The sequence below is a fragment of the Parambassis ranga genome, chromosome 20, assembly GCF_900634625.1.
Source record: "Parambassis ranga chromosome 20, fParRan2.1, whole genome shotgun sequence".
NCBI lineage: Eukaryota > Metazoa > Chordata > Actinopteri > Ambassidae > Parambassis > Parambassis ranga.
In genome coordinates this window covers 3,572,384-3,589,105 of record NC_041040.1, presented here as the reverse complement: position 1 = coordinate 3,589,105, position 16,722 = coordinate 3,572,384, and the positions used below count along the sequence as shown (strand labels likewise).

General features: G+C 47.2%; 1 protein-coding gene and 1 long non-coding RNA gene across 3 annotated transcripts in view; one reads left to right on the top strand and one right to left on the bottom strand.

The window, feature by feature from the left end:
- LOC114452823 (NLR family CARD domain-containing protein 3-like) overlaps positions 1-16,722 on the top strand; it is a 1,046,161-nt gene that overhangs the window by 552,729 nt on the left and 476,710 nt on the right. The window lies entirely within an intron of this gene.
- On the bottom strand, positions 11,971-16,051 carry LOC114452890 (uncharacterized). Its single transcript, XR_003672372.1, has 4 exons — positions 15,834-16,051; positions 13,931-14,044; positions 13,723-13,824; positions 11,971-12,862 (listed from the first exon to the last, which is right to left on the bottom strand). It is a non-coding gene; the product is annotated as an uncharacterized LOC114452890 (long non-coding RNA).

Below are 16,722 nucleotides of genomic sequence, written 5' to 3'. Positions count from 1 at the left end.
CACACACACACAGACACACACCTGTCACTCCGACTTCCACTTCCTGACCTCTGCATTAAAGTTCACAGGTGAGAGACATAAAAAACACAGAGAAGAGGAGAAGTCGACACAAACTCTGCATCCTGGATAAGAGTGTGTGTGTGTGTGTGTGTGTGTGTTCCCGTCTTGTCACAAACCTGTAGTGATGCTGATCAGCCTAATAGGCTTTTTATTGATTCTTCCTGTCTCTTCACAGACACACACACACACACACACACGACTGCGACCCAGTTAGATTCATCCTATTTGAGTCTCTGTCCTCCCCACCTTGTCTCTTCAATTCTGTTATTCTTTCTGTGTGTGTGTGTGTGTGTCATGCTGTTCTCTTGTCGTCCCTCGTGGCTGATTAAATCAGTTTCTATTAGGGCTCTCTCTCTCTCTCTCTCTCTCTCTCTCTGGTTTTGTAAACATGTCTCAAGCGTCAGATTTTTATTTAAAACTCAGTTTTTTCCCAAAATTTCTCTTTCAGCACAAAATCCTTTAACAGTCTGCATCAGGCTCCTGACTATGGGGCGGGGCCGATTTTACAGAAGACGACGAAGAAAAGTTTGTCTGCAGGCGAAACAGAAGCAACAGGCGACAGAACGCTCGCTGAGCGTTTTATCAACAGCTGTTCATGCAATCATCCTGTCAGCCAATCACAATGCAGCACCTACAATTAAAGGGACAGTTCACCCCAAAATCTAAAGTTTCACTCCATCATGGCTTCCTGCTGGTTGCTGAGGAGGGCAGAACTTTGTGTTTTCACTGAATCTTGTTGGAGTGAACTCTTTATGTTTGTAGAATAAAAAGGTTTGATGACAGGTTTGAAGCTCAAGTTTGAACTTTTTACGTCATGATGCATTCAAGGACCATTAGAGATCCATCTGACAGCTGTGCGAACGGTTTGGAGGAAATAAGGTTTGAGTTTCACACTTGATGCATTCAAGGACCATCAAAAACGCAGGACGAGTTAGGTCTGTTAGATGAAAGTAACAGCAGAGAACAAACAGAGTGAGGCAGCCACTCAGCCCTATCTTACAGTGTACACACACACACACACACACACACAGAGTACAGTACAAGGCCATGTTGTCGGTGTGTAGGAGCGCTGATGGATCATCTGCAGGACTCAGGACCGTCTGACTGACTGTTTCCTGTCTGCTCAGGCTGCAGGTGAACCAGTAAATGGATGAAGCTGCACGTGAGCCTCAAGGGCACTTTATCTCACACACACACACACACACACACACACACACACACTCACAGACTCACACACACACACACAGCGCGGCCTTGCCTATCACATCCTGATGAACATGGCAGTCTGTCATCGATCTCTCAGTTCATCATCTCAGATCATCCACAGGCATTTTCTGAAGTCGGTCTGTTTTTCATCTGAGCCGCCTCCTCAGGCACACAAACCAAAATCAAACCAACTTCCATGCTGCTCTAACACTGAAGTATGACGAGCCTCTGGTCAAACCTCAGTCAGCTGGGACAGCAGGAAGCAGCTGTGTGTGTGCGGTGGCAGTTAGCTCAATGCTAACTTCTATAAATGCTGTAAATATTTTTCTTGCTATGAACTCTCAGCAGCTTATTCTGGTCCTGAGGGACGGCGAGCTAGCTTAACCTAACGACCCCAAGATGACCCCGAGATGACGCCAAGATGACCCCCTGACACACAGGAAGTTAGTCAGGAAGGTCAAAGGTCAGCTGTTACACCACTGTGTGAACAGCAGCCAATCAGAAGCTCTCCTGCAGGATCAGTGGTGACACAAAGAGAGCAAGAGACCTGTCTGAAGTGTCCCCGTCCTCACCCCAGTGCATGCTGGGATGTTGTGGTTAGGATGAGACACAATCAGCTGCTCGCAGGACGTCGCCTGGAAGTCCTCTTCAGGACTCAAAACGGTGGCTGGGCGGCCGCCAGAAAAGAATCGAGCGCAGCCAAAAGCGGCGCGGCGCTTGGCCGGCGCCTGCTGGTCGTCTCCCAGCCTGTACGGGAGCCAGGCGAGACAGCGGCCCCGCACACGGAGCTTCAAACTGCCACGGCACCGATCGACTTCTTTAAAGCACACAGACCCACCTGCTCCGCTCAGATACACCAAAATAATATCTGCCTGCTTCTCTCCACCGTCAGCAGCAGCTTTTAAGGTTTTTATGGTCACGGCTGCTCTCCTGTCAGACAGACCACATGAAAGGTCCGAACCTGACAGAGACGAGCCGGAGGACGGATGCAGACATCAGCCAACTAATACTGTTTATTTTAACTGACAGCTATAAAGGAGACATACGAGTAAATATGAAGCTTCTGCAGTGAGGATGTGATTCTCACAGATCCATGTATGAGGAGGAAACATGACAGACAGTGAGGGACATGAAAAAAAAGAAGAAGAAGAAGAAAGGAGGAGGAGGAGAGGGACAGAAGAGGACATAGGACGAGGATAACGGAGGAAGCAGGGAGGGATGGAGGTGTTTGACATGGCCGCCCCCTCGTCAAAATAAATCAGGAGCTGCAAAGTGTTTTAAAATGTCGGCGTGCAGCTGAGAGGAGCGAGCGGCGGTGATTTACTGCGGCAACAAGCTTCATTTTTAATCCTCAGCAGGTCTGAGTCACATTTAATGTTTCTGCTGGAAACCAGGCAGAGCCGCACTGAGACTACAGCTCCCATCAGCCCCCTGGCTTCCTGTCTCACACTGTACACACATAATGTTAATCTTCGTTAACTTTTTTATATTAAAACAATACAGGATTTATGAATCTCTTTTGTAAAGGACCATCGACCAATCAGATCAAAGAGGAAACAAACAAGCGGCTGAGGCTCTCTGGCAGCTAGCATGTAGCAGTTAGCATGTAGCAGCTAGCATGTAGCAGCTAGCGTGTGTGTGGAGGACTGTTGTCTCTGTGACGACAATATGAGCATAGACTGTTATCTGCACAAATATCTGCACTTCATTAACGTGACCACAAGAGGGCATATTGTTATGAAAGCACTGACATGAGATCTCTCCAGGAACAGCACCCCCTACCTGCCCTGTGAGGAACAGCAGCTCCGCTGATTTCTTTCCAAATTCAACCCAATGTTCTTTGTATTTTACTAAATAAAATATCAAACTGTTATCAGACTAAATTATAGACAGAAGAATAACAACAAAGATGAGGAGGAGGAGCAGGTGCTGGCTGAACAGGTGGAGGAGCAGCGGCCGTGTTGCTGGTGTTAACAGGAGGTGGAGTGACTCCATGTGTCCCTGATAAATCACTGAGACCTGAATGCAAACGATCTGTCTCCGAGGTCAGCTGACCACACAGCCAGCGGGCGGGCGGGGGGCGACCTGCGGCCTGTAAACAGCAGGTCCTCCTCTGAAGTGGAGCTGTAAATCACATGGTGTCATCAGGATGAAGACCTGAGCTTCCTTCAGACGTCACACGGACGCTGCTGCACATCCAATCTGCCAGAGTCCGCGTTTTACTTCAGTTAAATTCACTTAGAATGAATCATAATGTATAAACGCACAAACACACTCACTGTAACCGTGGTAACCACATTATTTTCAATCAAAACAGCAAACAAAACAGTGGAGTTTTAAATGTCAACTGTTGGTTGCTAGGAGACCCTAATTTTAAGTCCTCCACAGACTTCTACGGACACGGACACGCCTTCGTCCGCCGCATCCACCACAGGACGCAGCCCCAAACCTGGGACACGGCTTCTGTCGGTGATGGTCACAGCGTGGTTGCTACTATGGCTCTGCTGTTACCATGGTTACAGCAACTTGTAAACAACGAGTTAGTTTGAAACCACCTAGCAGCGGCACTTCACACACAGACAAGACGGATCTAAGACAGCTGCTGGTCAGGACAGGTGACATCACAGCGTGTGTGTGTGTGTGTGTGTGTGTGTGTGTGTGTGTGTGTGATACATTTCAATGATTTTTTTGATGATTGAGAAGCAGACACATCCACAAAGTGTGATTGATAACTCTGCCCTGCACCTCTGAAGCAATAAACCATCACTTCAACACACACACACACACACACACACTATGAACACACTAATGAAAGGATGGAGGGATATTCTGTCAGCAGCCACTCCTTCAGTCCTCACACACACACACACACACACACACACACGCTCCTCGTTCCTTCACATGGAGGCACTTGAATGGCCGGAGGTGTGTTTGATTCACACTCACTGAGCAGGTGGAGACACCTGTCCTTCATCCCGCCGTGACCTTTGACCTGCATGAACACTGAGCATTTAGTGAAGAACACAGGCTCTGGATCACCGGAACGATTAACAGGCAGCAGGAACAAAGACAGAAGCGTTTTGTGAAACTCAGTAATTACACCTCCTCCTGCTGACGGCGGAGCGCCGGCTCTCCGGCCTCGTCGTAGCTCCGTCAGCCGCCTGGAACAGTCACTTAAGAGAAGCGGAGTGTCAGAGCTCCATTAGAGCTGACACATGCTGCTCTTTGGTATTTTACTTCAGGTGAGTCACCGTGCAGCTGCCTCTGCTGCTGCTGCTGCCGAACAGTATCGGATATATATACAGCCTCCTGCAGCGAACAGCCGCTCACGCTAATTCACAGGAACGTGTGGATGGTTTTCCAGATTAATTCATCAGATTACAGCATAATCTGAGAAAAGAGTTCATGTGCTGACGCTTACTGTCAGAACACAAGAAGGCTTCAGTCAAAAGGCCGACGGGCTCTGAGCCCTGTCAACAAACACAACAACAGGCCATAAATAGACCACACACACACACACACAGACACACACACACCTGATGACATATAACACCCTGTATTCATTCTTTGACTAACATGTCTTCACTCTTTGACTTTAATTATATTTTGACAACCCGATAATTCATCCCACGTCCAGGCTGAGCATGCACACACAAACACACACACACACACAAACACACACACACTTACATAACTGACCCTCGCAGCATGAGACCTCTGATATTTACAGTAATCTGAATAAAATAAATCTGTATTTGACTTTTATTATAAGGCAGCAATGAAGATAAAATATTTAAAACTCCTTCTTCTGCACGTCAGACTGAACCAAAGATCAATCATTCTGACAGGTTATCAGATTGAACTGAAAAACTTCCCAGAAAACCAGAAACAAGCAGTGACATCCCAACAACTCCAACACCCAGAATGCACCGGGCTGACTGCTGCTCCAACAGGAAATCAAATTAATTTAGGAGAAAAAAAAAAAAGGACAAATCTCAAGTAAAAGATGATTCATGTGACGGAGAACGTTTATTTTTGATATTAAAACGATGAACGTCATTTTCTGACATGAAATTTGTTTATTTATATAATTAAATGTAATAATTTATATGTATACAAATTAATAAATAAATTATACAAGAAATAAAACTGTCTTCTTGCAGGATTATTCAAATTTAAGAGGAATAGATATGAATGAACTCCACTCTCTCCGCTCCTGTTCACATCGGGCTGAATTATTAAGCGCTGTTATTTCGTCCACCGTCCCTGAAGCTGTTCAGCCTCCGAAGTGACGCACGGACACCTTGAAGTGAACACTAAGACCCAGTCAGGCAGGATTTACAGCCGGACTGTGGAATCCGGGTTTTATTCAAAAAACAACAACAGCTCTGCTGATTGGGCAGGAACGGAGCGGAAGGCCGGAGTGGAGGCGTCACTTCTAAGAGTCTTTGAGCAAAGTGCAGCCGAATAACAGATAATTAAAGTGTCAGCGCTCCCTGGCACAGAGAGGATCACTGAGATTAAAGCGGCCCCCCTGACTCAGCGGCAACACCCGAGCAGCTGAGAGATGCCGCTGAGTCACCGCCGCACGGCTCAGGTGATCCCGAGACGCAGCCGGACCCGGACGGACCGGAACTGAGCCGGTCACAAGAGAAACTGGAACTCTTTACTACAGGAGCAACAAAAACAAAAGAACCTCTCCTCGCCTTCAAAAATCATTTCCTGGATCCACAAAGACCAGATGTTTCGTGGTTCAGTTCTAGCTCCTCTATGTGTTCTACATTCAGGTCATGGGTTGTTTGAGAATCGTGCATCCCGTTACCATGGAGACGGTTGTGAGGTTAGCAGCGTAAATAATATTTTGTTTACATGAAAGAATTAAGTTCATAAAATGCATTCTGACTGATTTTACATAACACGCATACATTTATGAGTTATCTAAATTTTTGAAATGTTTATTTATATAATAAAAGTCTGCAAGAAAAAAATGTGTGTATTTCTGTCTGTCTGCAAATTCAGAAACAAAAATGACTAATTGATTTTTTTAGTTAAATGTATAAATTTGTGAGGAAACAACAGGAGCTTTGGTGCACACAGTGCGGTGCAGAGTGGCTCCTCTTCCTCCGACATATCTCTGTGGAGCATCACTGCTGTTTCTATTATTCTGTCCTCGTTTCTCAGAAACGCAGCTGACGTCTCTGAGTTCACAAACATTTTCCGATTCACTGAAAACAGCCTTTGATGCCGCGGCCACCATCTTTGTCACGTATTTGTCCTTTATGTCCACGAAGCCGCGCCGAGCACAAGTGAATGCAAAGCAAACAGCGAGCGGTGATTAGTCCGGGCTCAGGTGTGTTTAAGAGACACAAAGCTGCTCTCAGGTTTCAGATTTTTTTCTGAACACAGGTTACAGATAAAGAGCAGGAAGCTGCAGCGGTGACATCACAGAGCGCCGGCGCCGCCTCGTCCGTCACACAGCAGCCCGTGTTGTCTCAGCGCCCGGTGCAGGAAAGGTCAGGCCTGCTGCTCCAACACTGAGCAAACAGCAGAGCACCGTGTGGGGCGCGCGCACACAGACACACACACACAAACACACACAGAGCTGCATCCAGCCACACACACACACACACAGAGCTGCATCCAGCCACACACACACACAGACACACACATGCACACACAGCATCCAGCCACACACACAGACACACAGACACACACAGACACACACAGAGCTGCATCCAGCCACACACACACAGACACACACAGTCACCTACAGACACACACCAAATACGGGTTTGGACACCCAGGGCTCACGTAGGCACACACACACACAGAGCTGCATCCAGCCACACACACACACACACACACAGTCACCTACAGACACACACCAAATACGGGTTTGGACACTCAGAGCTCACGTAGGCACGCACACACACACACACACAATGCGATGCATGCGAGGCAGGCGCGGCCCTGGGACACCTGTTGTGGGGCTGTGTTGTGTGGTGTGGAGGTGTTGACACAGCAGCTACGGGTCGTTTGCTGGAACCATGACGGCGCACACTGAACAGCCTCCTCCATCTCCTCTGCAGCTTCGTTCAATGTCCACCTGTGTCTGATGACATCAGAGCGGACAGGACACGCCCCCCAGAGCACCACATTACATCAGCAGGCTGACGCCAGATACAGTCATCTGCTCTGGAAAGCCGCGACGTTCCTGAGCGACTTAACGATCAGGCTAGCTAATGTTAGCCTGCTGCTACACGCAGCACAGACAACAGCATCAAATCCATACACACTCAGGTAGCTTGTGTTTTTATGTCTTTTTCAGCTAACCAGCTAACTAGCCTAGCTTCCACTACCACAACAAAGACTCACACAGCTGATTTATCTGCTTCTCATTTCCAAATCACACCAGCACCATCCAGCGCAGCTAACCTGCTAAGCTAACAAAAATCCTGATCATGCAAACTGGATGCGTCCGATCACAATGGAGGATGCTGTGAAGTGATGTCACCGAAAGCTGAACAATCTGAACATGTGACATTTGCTGACAGCAGGATTTTTACCTCCATGAACTCGATGACATGTTTTCATATTCAGCTTCACTGAGCAGATTATTGATCACAGTCAATAGGTTCCTGATAATAAGTATCAATAAGTATCTTTAATAAACTCATCTGTCTGTCAGCACACAGGACAAACGTCCCCGTGTGTCCCGACGCTCTTCCTCTGTGTGATGTCACCAGGAGCTGTGTATTTTTTTACCCAAACAGAAACGACACCAAAGCTGCACCTCCTCCATCTTTAAGGATTTCCTCCTCCTCTCCACTCTTATGTCTCACAAGTCTTCACTGTTAACTCAGGAGGAGACACAGGTCAGGACACAGAGACCAGCCGTGGACATTTTACTGATCTAATTACACTTTAACTGAGACTATTAGGCAGATTTATTTATATGTGTTTTAAGAGATAATGTAGAAAAATGTAAGATATTTCCAAACATCTGTCTAAAAGTGGATTTTCTTCTGGATCATATTTTATATGTTTAATGGAAGAAACCTCTGCAGCTGAATTTTTTATGAGAGACAAATAATCTGTGAAGTGAACAATCATCTTTAGCTTCAACATCGTTAAAGCTTCAAGAATAATTTCTCGTTAATCTGAAAATAATCCAGAAACAGCTGGTTTATGGTCAGCCTGCAGCTGTCTGAGCCGCTCAGCTCAAACTGAGGCTGTGAGGTCCTCCTGTGCTGACATGCAGGAGGTCAGAGGTCATCAGCCACCAACAGAACATTAAATAAACACACACACACACACACACACCCAGTGTCACAGATCAACAGAACATCATTCACGGCAGCATGGAGTCAGGCAGCAGCCCCACACCGCGCTGCTCTGACATAAACAAACCCGCTTAATTAATGGAAAGTGGTGACACGGCTCGGCTCGGCTCGGCACGGCTGAGACAGAGCGGGGTTGCATAGGAACAGCTCCCCTGAGGGCCAAAGTGGCTCAAAAACAGGCGAGGAGGAGGAAGAGGAAGGTGTGAAGAGTGTAAACTCTGCGTCACCAAAAAGCGCCAAAACCCGCACACAGAGCGTCAATCCCGCACACAGAGCGTCAATCCCGCACACAGAGCGTCAATCCCGCACACAGAGCCCCAAAACCCGCACACAGAGCGAGATTAAAGCGGAGGAAGAGTTTGACCGAGGCTGCAGTAGTTTAAGAATCATTGTGACAGCAGACATGATGAAGATGAACACCCTTCCAGGCTTCCAGCAGCAGTAAGAAAAGAAGCGCAGTTACTCACATGTGAAACTCCTGCGTGAAAAGCTGCGGGTTCGTGCGCCTCAGTCACACCATCAGCGCTCACCGCTGCCGAAGCCCACCCGGGGAGGAGGCGCAGAGTGGCGGGTCCATGAGCGGCGAACTGCTGGAGAAAAGTGTGAGGAGTAAAAAAAAAATATGTTCTCTCTGAGGAGGAGGAGGAGGAGGAGGATGAAGAGTGCGTCTGTTTTTAATCCAGGCGGGGAGGTGCTGGGTGAGGCGCGCAGGAGGTCCCTCCAGCAGGAGCCGACTGTCGCGCTTCAGTCCAGCCGGGGAGGGGAAAGTGCGCACCGGGCTGCCTCACTCCGTGCGCTCCGCTTCCTCCGTCATCTCTCCAACTTCAGCCGCTGTAATCCTCCGGGAGCAGCTCTCCTTTACTCCCCTGTAATCCCGAGACGCGCGCTCCTCCGCCTCAGCGCCGGAGCTTTCTAATTGTCATCCTTTCAGGTGTGATCATTAACAAGCCGCGCCTCCAAAATAAAAGTCCTCCCCGGGCTCCAGCTGTTGCTTTTATTTTGTTGTTTTTCTTCTGGAGGAGAAAAGTCAGAAGTTCTGCCGTCACACTGTGTTGGGCTGCGTTGTGGTGCGTCGGTAGGCTGGAAGGCTGACCGGCCGGACTCCCATCATCCCCGCCGCTTGATCGCCCCCTGAGAGAGAGAGAGAGAGAGTTTGGAGGAGAGAGAGAGAGGTGGGGAGGAGGTGGGTGAGTATCGCGAGGTTACGCCCCAAGTCCCGTTTGGACACGCGCACACACCCATGCCAAAAAACTTGCCCGTGCACGGACACGCGGCTGAGGTGCATTGATCACTTTTATCACTTGTATCACCCCAAAAGTATGTGGACAGCCCCCCTACTGGTGTCATGTGCATGTGTCCACATACTTTTATAGAGAAACGTGAGTCTGAACATACTTGTTAATAAACAGCCATCAGAACACAGACTGGACTTTATGTACGTCTCTCAGCAGGAACAGTCGTCTCCCAGCATGCTGCCTGTGTAGTCAGCTGTATCAGAGTCTCCCCCTTGTGTTCATCATGGGTTACTGTAAGCTGTGACCAGAGAGACTCAATAAAAACAACCAGACCAGACTTAGACCTGTCATTCAGTTTAACAAAGTATGTACACATTAACAAGTGTGTCTGTGTGTCCGTCAGTGTGTGTGTCTGTGTGTGTGTGTGTCTCTGTGTCTGTGTGTGTGTCTCTGTGTGTGTGTGTGTGTGTCTCTGTCTGTCTGTGTGTCTCTCTTTGTCTGTCTGTGTGTCTCTGTCTGTGTGTGTCTCTGTCTGTGTGTCTGTGTGTGTGTCTCTCTTTGTCTGTCTCTGTGTGTGTCTCTGTGTGTGAGCACCTGTTAGTGTGTCTGTAAACCTTGGTTCTGCCCTCCGATCTCTCAGCAGCATTAAAACTCTGGTTCTGATGAAAATCATCCAAATAAAAATCTGAGAATAAAAAGCAGAGTTCACATGAAACAATGCTAAAGTTGAACATTTAAGTCTCTCTCTCTCTCTCTCTGTGAGCCGCCCCTTCAGTGTTCTCTGTAAATAACTCAATAAATGTTGTTTTGCAGTAAACCCTGTGAGTGATGGGTCGTCATGTGATGACATCATGACTGTGACATCATCAGGAACCATACAGAGTGACTCCTCCTCTGACAGGCTGCAGCCTCTGAATCCTCATCATCTCTGTGTATTGTCTGTTTCATCACCTGTTCTATCGGCAGCCCGACACAAAGTGCTCTAACCCTGCTGTAAGCTGCTCCTCTTTGTAAACTCAGGTTACATTTAGCTCAGTGCTTACAGTGTGGAAGGTCACAGGTTCGAATCCCAGACCTCCATCAGTGAGTTTTTATTAAACTTAAAGTTAGAATATTTACTTTAAATTCTTGATGGCCCCTGCCCCCCCCCCTCTTCTTCAGCACTATCAAATGTGAGACTACAGCGCCCTCTGGTGGTGAAAGGAGGGAGCTGCGTGTTCAGAACTTCAATAAGTTTTAAACTCTTTCAGAAATCAGCAGTATGAGGGAGGATGGAGGCTTCAGAGGCAGGTCAAAGGTCAGAGAGCCTGATGTCAAAGGTCAGAGAGCCTGATGTCAAAGGTCAGAGAGCCTGATGTCAAAGGTCAGAGAGCCAGAGGTCAGCCTGAATGTGGAGGTCAGAACCAGGTGGTCCAGGGGGATAAAAGCAGCATCTTCTGATGTTCACATCAACACGTCTTTAGCATCGCTACTAGCAGCACATTATGCTAGTAAAATGGCCGCCGTGTTGAGTGCTAACAGGAAGAAGCTCCTTCTTTTCAGAGTTTGTCCTGGATGTCCTCTCACAGCTGCACTGCTGCTCAGCGTCATCATTACGTCGTGATGACGCCATTGTCTCAGTGTTAGTACATTTTTTCCATGAAGACTCTCAGGCTTGATGACGTTTCTCTGCTCAGCAGCTCCATCAGTTCTCCATCAGCTCTAACTGTTTGGTGGGAAACTGATGACGCTGCTGAGCAGAGAAACGTCATCAAGTCCGTTTCCTCGTGCGGCGGCGCATCCACGCGTCATTTCGTTCCGCTCATTTAACCGTTTAAAAGTCACAGAAACACACTTTAACTGACTTACAAGTGCTCACACACACACACCCGCCGTGTAACTTCCGCATGCTCCACTCACCTGTTCAAAGCAGGTGAAGCAATTAGCGCAGGTCCGCGCTCCACGCTGTCAGTCCCCCGGAAACAAGAACAGCCAGACGAACGTTCCGCTTCACTCACTTATATCAACACAGCGATAAAACTCAGACAGCGACACGGAACCACTGTGATGATAACATTGATGACATAAACCACGTGCTCACAGGGATCCAGCAGACAGGTGCGTTTTTATTTGGATGCACAGATACAGGCCATACAGATGTGTGTGTGTGTGTGTGTGTGTGTGTGTGTGTGTGTGTGTGTGTGTGCATCAGCATGACAACACTTTATATGACTACACAACAGACTTTATATGACTACACAACAGACTTTATATGACTACACAACAGAAGCCACAGAGCACTTACAAGCTTCTCTTTAACCACACTATTAGTTATAAAATCAGTTTCATTATAAATAACCCAAAAATGACTGCAGCAGGTCCTGAAGCTCGGAACTCCCTGCACATACTTCACACAGCCCTGATTGGTTCAAACCTCAGAGACAGAAACACCATCCAGATTTTAGTGTAGCTGGAGGAGACATGTTGGAGAACCTGTTCATAAAATGTAACAACAAACACTGGAAATGCAGAGGAGCAGAAAGTACAGATCACAGCTGCCACGTGTCATGGAGGGAAATCTGAAGTCTGCCCTGTTATCGGTCCGTAAGTAAAAAGACGTATAAATAGACACTTTACATCCCACCACTGCTGTGTGTGTGTGTGTGTGTTATGACGTGCAGAATACAGAAAAACAGAGTAGTTCCATTTTAGAGAGGAAACCTGTAGAGTTTAGACTTTGGTTGTGCAGCGCCTCCTGGTGGTTTGACTTGTTCTCAGGCTGCACAGTCCTGACACCTCATTCTAGTTTCATTTTTGTTAACGGAAGCTCCTCCTGTTTCCAGCAGAGCTCGACTTTGAATACAAGGTGGAGCGGCCTCTCCCTCCGTCTCCATGGCGACAGCATGGTAACCCGTGGAAGACATTTGTGGTTAAAAACGAAGAACGGTGTGATCAGTGAGAGGAGGACTCACTGTGAGCCACAGGACGGACTAAAAGTATGGAACTGGTCCCTTACTGCTGGTCCTCACACACACCAGCCTGCAAGAGGACACACACACACCACCATCATCATCATCATCTTCATCACCATCATCATCTTCATCATCATCATCATCTTTATCAACATCATCTTCATCACCATCATCATTTTCATCATCATCATCATCAACTTCATCATCATCATCTTTATCAACATCATCATCATCATCTTCATCATCATCATCATCTTCACCATCACCATCATCATCTTCATCATCATCATCATCATCATCAACTTCATCATCATCATCTTTATCAACATCATCATCATCATCATCATCTTCATCATCTTCATCATCATCATCATCTTCACCATCACCATCATCATCTTCATCATCATCATCATCATCATCAACTTCATCATCATCATCTTTATCAACATCATCATCATCATCATCATCTTCATCATCATCATCATCTTTATCAACATCATCTTCATCACCATCATCATTTTCATCATCATCATCATCAACTTCATCATCATCATCTTTATCAACATCATCATCATCATCTTCATCATCATCATCATCTTCACCATCACCATCATCATCTTCATCATCATCATCATCATCATCAACTTCATCATCATCATCTTTATCAACATCATCATCATCATCATCATCATCATCTTCATCATCATCAACTTCATCATCATCATCATCTTTATCAACATCATCATCATCATCTTCACCATCACCATCACCATCATCATCATCATCATCATCATCATCATCATCATCATTATCTTCACCATCACCATCATCATCTTTATCATCATCATCATCATCATCAGTCAGCACACAGTCAGCCATGTGGTGACTTCCTGTGTGTGTGTGTGTGGTGGGGGGGGGGGGTCTTACTTCACTGCAGGCTGCATCTTGATCAGCTCCGGGTTCTGATTGTGTGACATCAGCAGATAAATGGCCGACTTAATGTCCAGGTAGTCGATCAGCTGGTTATGACTGAAACACAGTGGACATGTTAGTGTCAGCAGGACGATCTGTGCCCCGCCGTCAGCCTCTCAGTGCTTCCTATGATAACACACAGTGTACAGATGTGTCAACTCACCCTGCAGGCAGCGAGCGGCGCCTCCCTGTGGCGCAGCTGGGTGCTGCAGCTGTCTGCCCGTCGTGCTCGTATCCGTCACACAGCCTCATTCTGACATCTGCAGCTGCATGAGTGCTGGAAGGAGTAATCAGATTACTTCAGGAAACTGATCTGAAGTACTAAGAATGAGTGTGTGTGTGTGTGTGTGTGCTTCATGAGGATTAGCAGCTGTAGAAGCTAATCAATAAATATGGATTACTTGCATGTTTTAATGGAGTATATTTTTAAACTATTGTTTTAATTGTTCATTTGGAATGAACTTGTAAAGTATGGAACACTCAGAATAAACTCAGAGGACGTGAGTTTCCTTCACGCTCACACAGCATTGTGTTTATGGAGGAACGGTCCAGAGAAACAGACAAATAAACGTTCCCGCCTCCTTTTGTTCAGCTGTCAATCACACTCAAAGCTGTTTACAGACTTCCTGGATCGTTTCCAGTTCACACAGTTTCCACTGCTGTGTTCACATGTTCCACTCACAGACTTCAGTCCTTCCGCCAGACTCACAGGACCACTGCAGGAATGAAGCTAACTCTGAGCTAGCTGGCTAGCTGACAGTATTACTCATGTTAGCATCACTGTTGGCTGAAACCCACACTGCTGGTCACTAGTTAAACATCATGGGTCCAATCAGAAAGCTAGCTAACTATCAAATCCACTCAATAGAATCAGAAGCTAAGCTAACAGCTAGCTCACCTCTTCCATTCACTCTTTAACAGAAAGCCACGTCAGCCTCACAACAGTGTCCTGCTCAGACATTTTGCTAACAACACAACAGGTGTCAAGAGCACTTGTCCACTAACCACAGGTTGGCGGTTCAATCCCACCCTGACGGCATGCCGATGTGTCCCTGGGCAAGACACCTAACCCCAGTCTGCTCACAAGCCCTGTGAGGTGGTAGAAGAGTGCCATGTAAATATTTAACTTATTCATGTGATTCATGTTGTCCTGGAGGGACCATTAGTTTGCCTTTTTGTACCAGTTGTTGTACAGTTTCTCCACAGGACAGTGTGATTTAGCGCCATCTATGGAGCAGAGACTGTAGCAGTGAGGAGAAGACAAGAGGTAGAGCGGACGAAGAGGTTCTCTTAAGGAGTGACGAGGATGGACAGGATCAGGAACCAGCTCATCAGAGGGACAGCTCAGGTGGGCCGTTTGGACAAAGTCAGAGAGGACATGTGGAGACTGTGAGGACATGTTTAGATGGCCTGGCAAGAGGTCAACAGGAAGGTCAAAGGGAGACGTGGACGTGCTGAGAGAGGACATGAGGTCAGAGCAGAGGATTCTGATGGGGTTAGGAGGAGGAAGCTGACGATGGACCCCTGAAGAGAAGAGCTGAGAGGTTCAGATGTGCTGCTGTGATGCCTTTAAAGGCCACACGGATCACCGTGTGTGTATTGTCCCTCTGGCTGTGAGACATGGTCCTGCTGTCTTTGCTGTCTTTCCAGGATGTCTCTTGATAAATGGAGAGCTGAGCCAACCAGAACAGGAAGTTGTCTTTTGTGCTATTACACAATTCACACACCTGCTACATGAGCCGAGCTGCCTGTAACTGGATCCGTTCAGCAGTGTCGCAGTGTGTTCAGTGTTCAGCGCAATTTAAGGCTCTAACGATGCGTCCTGAAGAACTGCGAACAACCATCTGAACACGAAACACAGACTAAAAAACTGTTTTTATCCACAGGCCATCAGGCTGCTGAACACTGACCGAACATTTAACATTGCTCTGCATTGGACAATAAACTGCTTAAATCTTGAATCCTACAGGTGACACAAAGTGAATCTGGCTCTCCTTGGGTTGTGGCTAATCCAGTAAAATCTGTGTTTAATCCTAATCCTGAGATCAGATGACATGAAGACTCACCCTCAGCTGGAGTCTGGACCTCAGTTTATCCTCCAACATCACAAACTGAACTCACAGGAGTCCGTGCCGCTTCGCTCTTTAAAGCTCGACCGGAGAAAACTGGTTGGACTGGAGGTGTCTTTGGTCCTGTGCCACGGTAGCGTTCCTTCACAGGCGGAACACCTGCAGCAGAAAATATGTATAGTTTGACTGGAGGATGGCCAAGTCTCCACCTGCAGAAACTCAAACCTGAAACATGAAGCCAAACCAGGTTTACAGCATCAAAAGAAAAAGATAAGGCTTATCAGCTCAAAGGTCGACATCAGAGAGCAGCAGGAAGTAGAAGCTGAGCTGATGTAAACACAGCAGCCACCACGGCGAGCTGCACCACACAGAGCTGCGCGTCTGTCAGCACCAAAGCAGCCGGTCCAGCTGGACGGTCTCTGGATGGACTGAGGGCAGACTGCACACTGCTCTGACTCAATATGCCACCTAGTGGTAGGAGCATGTGAGAGTAGCATGCTATCTTTAGCAGGTTAGGTTCTGACCTCTGCAGCTCTACATGCTAACAGCATGCTAACAGCATGTAGAGCTGCAGAGGTCAGAACATGTAGAGGAATGCTGCTCTGTGCAGGCATGCTCCTTTTGTTATGCTAAGCTAACCACACGTATACACTGATGCTTTCAATGACTCATAACTTTCACTTCTGTGCAGTGGAAGGAAAAAATGCTGACGCTGTGGAAGGAAAAATGATTTTCTCTGAACATTCTTGGCATTCAGTGACACAGCTTCACCCCGGCGGCAGGAATTCCTCACATAGCTGCACGACAAGTCTGATCTGAGCTCACATGAGAAACATAAAACACCAGGCTGTGAAGACAGGTCTGTGTCAGATCTGATCCATTCTGA